Source organism: Panthera leo, chromosome A1 (assembly GCF_018350215.1).
Source record: "Panthera leo isolate Ple1 chromosome A1, P.leo_Ple1_pat1.1, whole genome shotgun sequence".
Taxonomy (NCBI): Eukaryota; Metazoa; Chordata; class Mammalia; order Carnivora; family Felidae; genus Panthera; species Panthera leo.
The window spans coordinates 189,567,719-189,578,682 of NC_056679.1; the positions used below are offsets into that span (position 1 = coordinate 189,567,719).

The 10,964-nt window shown below is 41.0% G+C and overlaps 1 pseudogene; it reads left to right on the forward strand.

Annotated features, from left to right (window-relative positions):
* Window positions 1-408: 408 nt before the first annotated feature.
* Window positions 409-10,459, forward strand: LOC122198371 (annotated as a pseudogene).
* The last annotated feature ends 505 nt before the right edge of the window (window positions 10,460-10,964 follow it).

Consider the following 10,964-nt stretch of genomic DNA (forward strand, 5'->3'; position numbering starts at 1 on the left):
TCCCAGCAACAACTTGGCATTTTTAATATGTTCTCATTATTAATAAAATTCTGTGTTTTAAGGAACACGTTTTCAAACTGGCTTTTGAAAGGGTCCCTAGAGAACTGCTGTGGATAGCTACTGACGTGAAGAAAACCCAACATTCACCATGTGAAATTATCATCTGCATATCCACAGGGCCCCTTCCCGGAGGCTGTCTGGGGACTAGAGCTCCACATTGCACTCGCACTGTGTGACAAACAGCAGGGAAGATGTCTTCTTCCACATCTCACCCATCTGATGGGGGTGCCAATAAGTGACAAATGAGCACAATTATTGCTTGTGTTGAATGGGATCGATGTGGGCTATCATCTATTAAAGTGTTTTTTAAATGTGCACATTTCTTGTCATTTAATAACCAAGCAAACAATGTATTTGCGGATTGTGAACAGAACTTCAAAGGCATGCAGCACCAAATTTGGCACTCACCAACCAAATCTTAAAAGGGCATGTAAGGTAAGTCAGGGATGACTGTGAGGGAGCAAAAAATGTACTTCAGGGAATTTGTGATTTGTGAATTTGGAGGATGAGAGGAACATCTCCATATTTAAGAAGGCAGAAACTAACAAGGACCATTTAGGCACAAAGAAGTTCATACATAAGGGGGAAAAAATGAACCTGCGAGTAGCTTAGTGCAACACTTTTCAAAAACTTTTGACTGAGACCCACAATAAGAAATATATTTGGGGCGGCTGGGTGGCTCAGTCGGTTGAGCGTCCAACTTCGGCTCAGGTCATGGTCTTGCAGTTCGTGAGTTTGAGCCCCGCATCGGGCTCTGTGCTAACAAACAGCTCAGAGCCTAGAGCCTGCTTCAGATTCTGTATCTCTCTCTCTCTCTCTACCCCCCCCCCCATGCTCTGCCTCTCTCTGTCTCTCGAAAATAAATAAACGTTAAAAAATATTGTTTAAAAAAAAAAGAAATATATTTTACATCATGGCAGGGCAGACACACCCATACATGCCACACACATGTAACTGAAATGAGAGTTTCACAAAGTAATACTCTTACTACATAACATTTTCCATTCTATTCCATTCTATTTCAGTTTCTGATGACCCACTAAATTGATTTCAGAACTCACTGATTAGTGGTTTTTATCGCTGATGGTCAGCAGGTATCCACTGCAATTTTTTTAAAATCATCTTTATGAAAGACAGGAAACTCAGGCACATAATCATCACATACTGACAGTTTTAGAGTCACCAAGACCTGGGTTTTAATCCCAGCTCTATCACTAGTATATAACTTAGAAAAAGTGCTTAAATTTTATAAACTTTAGTCTCTCCATCTGTAAAATGGAGAAATAACAGTATTAATCATATAATGTACTCTTAAATGACAGCTACTATCACCAATATCAGGAGGGGGATGACCATGGGGATTTACTTGCCCAAAAGATGGAAAAATTCATCAACAGATGAATAGACAAACACAATAGAATATTATTCATCCATAAAAAAGGAATAAAGTACTGATACATGCTATAACATGGATGAACCTCCAAACCATCCTAACCAAAAAAGCCAGACACAAAAGTCACATACAAATTTTCCTTGCTATGAAATAGCCAAAATAAAGAAAACCATAGAAAGAGAACACAGAATGGTGGTTGCTCGGGACTAAGAGGTGGGGAGAGAGAGAGAGAATATGTTTAATGGGTAAAAGGTTTTACTTTGGGGTGATGAAAATGTTTTGGAAATCAAATGGTGGTTGAACAACATTTTGAATATACTTAATACCACTGAACTGTTCGTTTTATCTTTTTTTAATTTTTAATTTTTTAATTTATATCCAAGTTAGTTAGCATATAGTGCATTAATGACTTCAGAGGTAGATTCCAGTGATTCATCCCCTATGTATAACACCCAGTGCTCATCCCAATAAGTGTCTTCCTTAATGCCCCTTCCCCATTTATCCCATCCCCCCACCCACCTCCCCTCCAGCAACCCTCAGTTTTGAACTGTTCATTTTAAAATGGTTAATTTTCTGATATGTGACTTTCACCTCAATAAAATATTTTTCTTAAACGAGCAAGCATAGTACAAAAAAAGAAACCCAATAATTATTAGTAAGTTTTATTATCTTACCAATAAGTTATTTTTAGCCCCTCAACAAAATATAAAATCACTATGACATCATTAATAGATGTTTATTGATATAATTAATGTTTGCTAGACTTTCATCTAAATTTTCCTTGTTACAACCCACATACATACTGTATAAGACTCTGAAAACTGAAGAGTTTGGGGAAGGAGCTTGGTCAGCTGCTTTCTGTCTTTCTAAATTGACATTTTCTATGGTGACCCCACTGACCAGCTTCACTCTCCCACCCTCAGGAAACTTTCTAGGGAGGTCAGGTTCTAAAGCCACAGACAAATGCATGCAGGTGGGAAGGGACTGTCTTGGCCTTGGTACTTAATACCTACAGGCCTCAACCACCTCATATATAAAATGGAGAAAATAACAGGCCCCCCCTCCTTCCCTCCCCCCCACAATCACTCCTGAGGTTGTAATGCAAAAATGAGGTGATGCGGGTGAGAACTGCACTAAGAACACATGCTGGCCCCTTGCACATGTTCAATAATGGCAGCTACGTTCACTGTTATTTTTTTCTTTTTCAAGTGCAAGCTATATTGTGTGAAAAGAGATCTAGTGAATCCTGTGGTGAATTCTGTAAGGGATTTTAAGTGAATTCTTACATAAAATAATACGTCAGCAATTAGAGCAGTCCACAAGTGGTCCAAAGTGCTTTGCAAAACAGAGTTCCCATTTCATAGGCATGTGTTAAGTAAAAGCTGTGTTCATCTGTCAGGGATGCCACAGGATATTTGCTATCATCTGAACATAGGCAGTTAACACCTACCTCACAGGATTATTTTAAAGAATAAGAAAATCACAAAGGAAAAAGGCATGGCCCAGTGTGACACAGCGAGGTGTTGGGGGGGGGGGGTGGTGGGGAGGGGGAAGGGTTATTACTATTGTAATTACCTCTGTCACCAAGTCATTATTAGAGAAGATTCTAGCCCAGAGTAGATCAACCAGAAGACTCCCTTCCAACTCTTGGTAGCACACTTTATAGGAAGACTCATTGTTGAGTGTATTTTCCTGTTTACTCAATAAGAATATCTGCCTCGTTAATATTTCAGAAAGAAATACAGTCCAGGGGTCCTAAGGGCTGAGATTTTTGAGGACTCATAAAAATGTTTACCCTGAGATATTCCTGGAAGCATTGTTTATAAAATGTTAAGACTGAGAAATAACTAAAGCACACAAAGTTAGAGAACTGGATACAAACAATGGTGCATGATTAAGAGCACAGGCTCTGGAGTCAGCCAGGCAGGTTTAAAGCTCCACTCAGCCTTTGGCAAGTTAACCTCCTCCCCCACCCCCCGCCCCCGCCCCATGCTTTCCTCTGATTCATACAGTAGTTGTGAGAATTAAAGTAAGTAAAGCATTTAGCACAGTGCCTGACGCAAGCCTCCAGTGATGATGATGATGACAATGATGGTGATGATGCCATCACCATGACAAATAATGTTGTAGGTCTATTTTTTCCTGCTTCATAAATAAATTAATATGTGTGGCTAAGTTTTTACATTAGGGCATTCAATAGAGAAATCATAATACCTTAATCCAGTGATGGGTTATTGTCTCCTTTATATCTTTCTTTAGTGTCTGCAGTTTTCTTTTACAGTGACTTTAGAATCTAATAAAAACAAAATATTTTCTATTTTAGCAAAATAAAAAAGGAAGAAAGGAAAGAGAAGGTGGAGGAGGGAAGGAGGAAGGAAGGAAGAGAAGGAGGTGAAGATTTGCTCTATAGGGCTAATTCCAGTTTCCCCTACAGCTGAACTCAGTGCCTTCCCTGGACCATTATAACTGGTATTATTTGAAGACTTGAGGATTTTTCCCCCTGAAAAGTGAAAAATTCTTTTGTAGTGCAAATGGTCTTTCTCTGGTATATCTGTCCTACAATTTGGAGATTGGAAGTTTCTTAAAGGCAGGGCAAACATGAGTGCCCATCCAGATAATGGTAATCTTTCTTCTTTTCTGAACCTAAATTTTGATCATTTTCAAGCATTCAAAAGTTGAAAGAATAGTATGAACACCTCTGTAGCCACCACTTAATTTCAGTACTGATTAGCATTTTGCTGTGTTTGCTTTCTTTTCTTTCTCTAACACACACAGATATACTTTTCTTTTTCTTTTATTTATTTACTTATTTGTGTGTGTATTTATTTATTGCTGAACCACTTAAGTGCTGACATCATCCCACTCTGCCCCTAAACACTTCACTTGAGTATAACTTGCTGATGAATAGGGCATTCCCCTAGATAACCACAATAGTTTTGGCTAATGGCAATTAGGTTCTCATGTCAGTAAAGATTGCCATGTAGCTATTTATTCATTCCACAAATATTTATTGAGAACTTACTATCATCCAGTGAGCTAGAGTGATGAGCAAATAAATACGATCCTGCTCATAGAGAGACTGACATTTTAAAAAATCACACTGATCACTATACAGTATATAATAACAAATGTGGTGAGGGTCATAAAGTGCCCCAGTGTATTTACTTCAAACTCACCCTTGATTACCTACTACGGTTTTGATGATAACAATGGCCAGTACTGATTGCAATAATTAGGAGATTTCCAGCTGCAAGTGACAAAAACCCTACTGAAACTAGCTTAAGGGTAAAAAGGAAATTTATTGGCTCACTGTAAGCACACCCAGAAGCAGGAGATGAAATGATAACTCCCTTTGAATTTCCAGACCCCCACCTTCTTCCTCAGTGTTGATTTAATCCTCAGGCAGCCTCTCTTCCATGTGGCCAAAGGAATGGCTACTGGCAATCCGGATATACAGGACCTATAAAATTCTAGATCCAGGAGTGTGAGCCTTCTTTCCCAGGGTCCCTGTACCAACTCCTAGAGAAGACCTGATTTGCCCAGTTTCGGTCATGTGCTCTTTCCGGACCAATCCCTGAGGCCAAAGGAATGGTGAGCTCCCATTGGTCAGGCCATGTCCTGCACCCACTCCTTGTACTTGGGCTACATGCAGGATTGATGCCATCCATACTCTAAAGAAAGGTTCTTGTACCAAAATAAGAGGTATTGGATGGTCAAAGTCACCCAGCCACCCCATGGCAGTGTCTGACATTGTGCCTCTCCGCAGGTCCTGGAGGTCTTCAAAATACTGTGCAGTGCACACTCCAAGCCCAATACCAGCAGGTGGGGATAGGAAGCAAAGGCTTCCAGTTTCTAGCCTGATCTGTGTCTTAACAGGCCGAGTCCACCAGAGGTCAGGGCAGAGCGCAAAGCAGGAATCATCCTGAGGCTGGCTCTTCAACGCTGCTCAAATCAGCAACTCACGCCAGAGATCCCGGGGCACGAGCAGACTGCAGCAGCCAGAAAGAAAACTCAGGCTGGAGCAAAGCGGCCACGTTTCCTTAAGAACTGCCTTCCTAAGATACAGGTCTAGACTTCAAAGCAGGGCAGACAGAATCAGGGAAGTAATTTTTAAAACACTGTATTTTGGAACTGCGCATGTTCTGCTGAAGAAACAGAAATGTCAGGGCCTCAGAATCATGCAGAGTGAGATACCAAATGTACCGACATGGAATTGGCCACAAAAACTGGATTCTCTTCTCTGCCCCTACCTGCCTCTCTAGACTCACCTTCAATCACCCTTCTGCCTGCCTGTTCACAGTCAGCCACACTGATGGCCTTTCTGCAACTTAATCATGCCAAGCTGATTCCCACCACAGAGCCTTTGGAAAATCCTTTTCCTAGATCTTCCTTATTGAACTCCTTCTTGGTCCAGTAGTCTCTTAGGAAATGTTAGTACCGCACCTAAAATAGTGCCCCACCTAATAGCACTAACACATCACCCTGTTTATTCCTTTCATATCATTATCATCTCTCAACTTACCTGTTAATTTGTTCTTTTGTTTCTCCCACCCCACAAAAAAAAGCACAACAGACTCAGGGACTTTATTTTGCAGTTTACCACAGCACCTAGAATAGTGCCTCCTCAGACCACATGGGCTCGGAAATATAATGAACAAACAAATGAATGAGTCCCAGTTTCCCACACATAAAATGAGATGGATAGATTATATAATACTAACAATGGTAAAATACATTGAACATGTACTGCGTGTTGGGAACAATGCTAAGGGCTGTGGGTAGCACTGTAGATAACTGCCTTTGTATTTTTTCAGCCCTGACAAGATATCAAATATTCTTAGGACCTCAAATATCTAAGATGTTTTTGATGCCCAAATTCCTCACTTAGCCATTTATTCCTTTGGTTTTGTTCAGAACCTTTCAAAATACTTTTTTGTTACAGAAACATTTGTTGAAGTGAAATTTTACCTAGAAGTCCTATAGAAAAACCTGGGAGGGGGTGGGGGGAAAGTATGTGTATTACACCATTAAAAACACCTCCAACAAATTTCAAGAACAGGAATCAAAGACTGTCATCTCGGACCACAGGTAATTGGGTTAGAAATTTACAATAGATGAGACATTTCTCTTTGTAGAAGTATTCCAGCTAATAATTGAACAGATAATAGAGTATTTTGCTACCTGTCATGATATAATGGATCTAGGCAATAAGAATAGAAGCCAGTTAACATGACAAAGAGACCATCAGATGCCATGTACCTCCTGATAAAAGAACACAGCACCCATGAAGGAGTCTCACCAAAAAGATCACGTAAAATCTGATTAAACCTCAAGACTGAGCTATCAATATACAGGAAATACAGAGGAACATGTTAATCTACACCACAGGAATACAATCAGCAAATCCAAACAGAAGGACACTAGAAAACTGAATTCCTCCAAAATAAATTATGAGAGAAAGAAGGAGATGTAGCAAAAACTGATTAAAAGACGCTTAAGAGACATACCAACCAATCACAATATGTGGACCTGTTTTGGATCCCGATTCAAGTGTACAATCTGAAAAACAAAAGATTTCAAAATATATGGGAAAAATGTTAACACTGAATAGATGATATTGAGGAATCATCATTCTTATAATGGTATTTTAGCTATATTTTACAAACTGAAATATGAATAGAATGAAGAAAGTTAACAAAAAGAGAAATTAAAAATCCCCACCCATTTGGGCATTTAAAAATACTCTTAGCCTAAAAAAATTATTACAGTTTTTCAAACTAGAAATGAAAAAGCCACTGAAGCATCATACAGTTTTCCAATTCTAATAATATCAATAAATATAATGTACATGAACAAAAAGCTATTGGGAGTTCTCAGCAATTCTTTTTTAAGACAAATAGATTTGTAAGACCAAAAAAAATGAGAAAAAACACTGTGGATGATCACCAGCCAAGATTGGTCCGTTTCTTGCTGTGACCTCACAGCAACCATTATTACAGAATTCCAAGCACCTATATAAGCCCCTGGTTGGGCTGAGATTTGCTGTGCTTCTAGTTCAGGAAGCTGGTTTTCAATGACCTGAAGGACATTTGACTAAAGTTAGCTTGTTTTCTCTTTGGCATTGTGGGTTTTTGTATATTTTGTTTGTTACTTTTTTTCCCTCACTTTCCCATTTTCTTTATCTTTTCTCACTTTCTATTTTTCTGACTTTTCTTTTTTACTTTTACTTTTTTTCTTCTTTTTTCTTTCATTTTTAAAAGTTATTCTTTTTTCTCACATCTTTTTTTTCGCATTTTTTTAGTATTTGTTTTTAGTTCATTTTTAGTCTGCCATTGTGTTTTGATTCCATCATAAAGATCGGTTCATCAGGTGGTCTTTGGAAGTGATTTTTTTTTTGAGGTGACCTAGCCAAGCTTCTCACCAGCTTATCCCGAGCTTAAATTCCCAAGCTTGCTTTCAAGCCCAGCTGTTAATCCAACATCTCTGCTTAGGAGAACCATGTTGACAACAACCAACTCTTCAAGACCATCAGCAAGTGTACCTTTGTCGTGGTGAACTTGGCCTGACACATCCTGACTAGGAAAAGGTAGCCATAAAGATCACTGATAAGATCATCAGAATTCCTCCACCCTCCAGAGACTATCCCGAAAAGTAAAAATCATGAAGGCTTTCAATCATCCCAACATAGTGAGATTATGTGAAGTGATGGAGACTAGGGACAAGCAGCCTTGTCATAGAGTATACTAGTGGAGATGAGTACCTAGTGGCTCATGAAAGTATGCAAGAAAAAGAGATCAAAGTCAAATTCTGCCAAACAGTGTTTGCTATACAGAACTAGCACCACAAGTTTATTGTCCATAGAGACTTAAAGAAAGAAAACTAGCTCTTGGATGCTGACATGAACATCAAGATTGTAGACTTTGGTTTCAGCAACTAATTCACCTTGTCAACAAGTTAGATAACTTTTGGAACAGTCCCTCTTTATGCTTCCCTGGAACTCTTGCAGGGTCCAAAGTATGAGGGACCTGCCATGGCTATGTGGAGCCTGGCAATCATTCTCTATACATTGGTCAGTGGATCCCTGCCTTTGATGGACAGAACTTTAAGGAGCTGCAGGAAGAAGTGAGCAGAATATACCATCTTCCTTTTGACTTGTGCATGGAATGTGAAAACCTGCTCAAGAAATTTCTCATTCTCAATGTCCTAGCAAGAGAAGCACTTTAAAGTAAATGACGAAGGATCCATGGATGAATATGGGTCATAAAGATGAGGAACTAAAGCCTTATGGAGAATCAGTCTCTTGAGTACAAAGACCTCACAGACTGAGCTGATTGTGTCCATGGATTACTCCGTGAGAATATCCAGGACTCATTGACAGGCCAGAGGTACAAAGAAGTGATAACCAGCTATCTGCTTCTGGGATACCAGAGATCCAAGCTGCAGGTCTACACCCTCACCCTGAAGTCCCAGCCTTCAGCAGATCTGACCAACAGCAGCACTCCCTCCCCATCCTATGACGTACAGCACTGGGTCTCTACCAATCCCAAGCACTGAGTTTCAGTGAACCTGTCATTCCTATCTTTAATTGCTGTATTAGTCAACTAGGATGACCATAACAAAATGCCACAGACCGGGTGCCTTAAACAACAGAAATTTATTTTCTCACAGTTCTGAAGGCTCCAAGTTCAAGATCAAGATGCTGTGAGGGTTGGTTTCTAAGTGAGAGGTATCTTCCTGGCCTCCTCTCTATGTCCACACATGGCCTTTCCTCTGCACCTGTGTAACTCTAGGGTCTCTTCTTCATATGAGGACACCAGTCATATTAAATTAGGGCCCCAGCCTTATGACCTAATGTAACTTTTATCACCTCTTTAAAGGCCTTATGTCTAAATAACATTGGGGGTTGAGCTTCGTTACATGCCTTGTGGGGGAAGGGAGGCCACACAATTCAAATCACAACAATTGCTCCTCTAGGAATACTCAGAGGAGCAAGGCAGATTTTGAGAGGATCAGGAGACAAGGCAGAACACAAGCAGCAAAACTATCATGCCTACCAGCCCCCTATCCTGCCTAGAGAGGAAGGAGACCACCCCTCACCCCTCAGCAAACAGCAATCTGTCTACCAGCACAAACAAGAGCAGGAATTCCCCACTTCGGGGAACAGCCAGCCTTGGCCAGACCTCCATGCAGAAAGGTAAAGATAACCTAATGATGCCAAGGCCCCAGCACCTCTGGGGCTTCTGTTTCCCCTACAGTCTCCCTGGCCTTTTCTTGCCAATGCCAAGCATCCAAGACAGCCTGGGTGTAACTCAACCAGGCCTCTGGGCCTCACCCCATGTTGGGTTACTGTAAAGCGCTACAGCCCAGCACAGCCCTCCAGTGTGTCCCTGTGGCCTCCCCTTCATCCCACTGCATCAACAGCAGTGCTAGAACCTCAGATAATACCTATTTCCCCCAGGTTGAATCCAAACTAAACTCCATACACACTGGGTGGCTCCAGCAGGCATGGAACTAGCAGATTTTGCCCCAGTGTGCCCCCAGCCTCTCCCTCTTGTAACAGCCACACCCAGCAGTGGGCCACTGGAGGCTTCTTCAGCAGGTGCTCCTTCAAGGGTATATGGAGGCCTCTTTGTTTCTGATTTGCTGGAATGAACCTAAAAGCAAAAATCAAGTGGAGATGCTCAAACCTGGAGAGGTCAAGCCATACTCATTGCACTTTATGGGGAATATGACTATCACAAGCTCCATAGAGCCCAACAAGATGATGCGAGAATTCAGCAAGGTGCCTGACACAAATAGCTGCCCGTACAAACTGAACAAGAAACGGTGCTGTGCATGTGCGGCACCCCAGGGCCAAGAAGACTTCCTGCGGTGGTAGGTGGAGGTGTGCAGACTCCCACGGTGGTCTCCCAACAGGGTTCATTTAAATGCATACCCAGCATCTCCATGCCCCACAAAAGCAAAATAACCAAAGCAGTTAAGCTTTACAGGCTGCCAGATTTTTAGGGCAGTTTAAACTACTCTATATGATACTATAATGATGGATACATGTCACTACACATTTGTCCAGACTCACAGAATGTCCAACACCAAGAGGGAATCCTAATGTAAACTAAGGACCTTAGGTGAAATGATATGTCAATGTAGGTTTACCAGTTGTAACAAATGTACCACTCTGGTGGAAGATGTTAATAAGTGGAGGAGGCTGTGCAAGAGTAGGAGTAATATATGGGAAATCTCTGTACCTTCCTCTCAATTTTTCTGTGAACCTAAAATTGCTCTTATAAAAATCGCCTTAAAAAAAAAAAAAAGCTGCCAGGAACCACCTGGGAGAGAAGAGGCAGGGCCAGCCAGCTCCATCTGCTAGCCTGCCACTCAGCCCCACCTCAAAGCCAAGACTGGACTGGTTTGCTTCCCTTGGGGGCACTTCTCCGCTCCCCTATCCTTCTGTGTCTTGTCTTCAGGGTTTGTGAGAAAGCAGAAATGGTTCTGTAAAATGAAGACAAAAAAA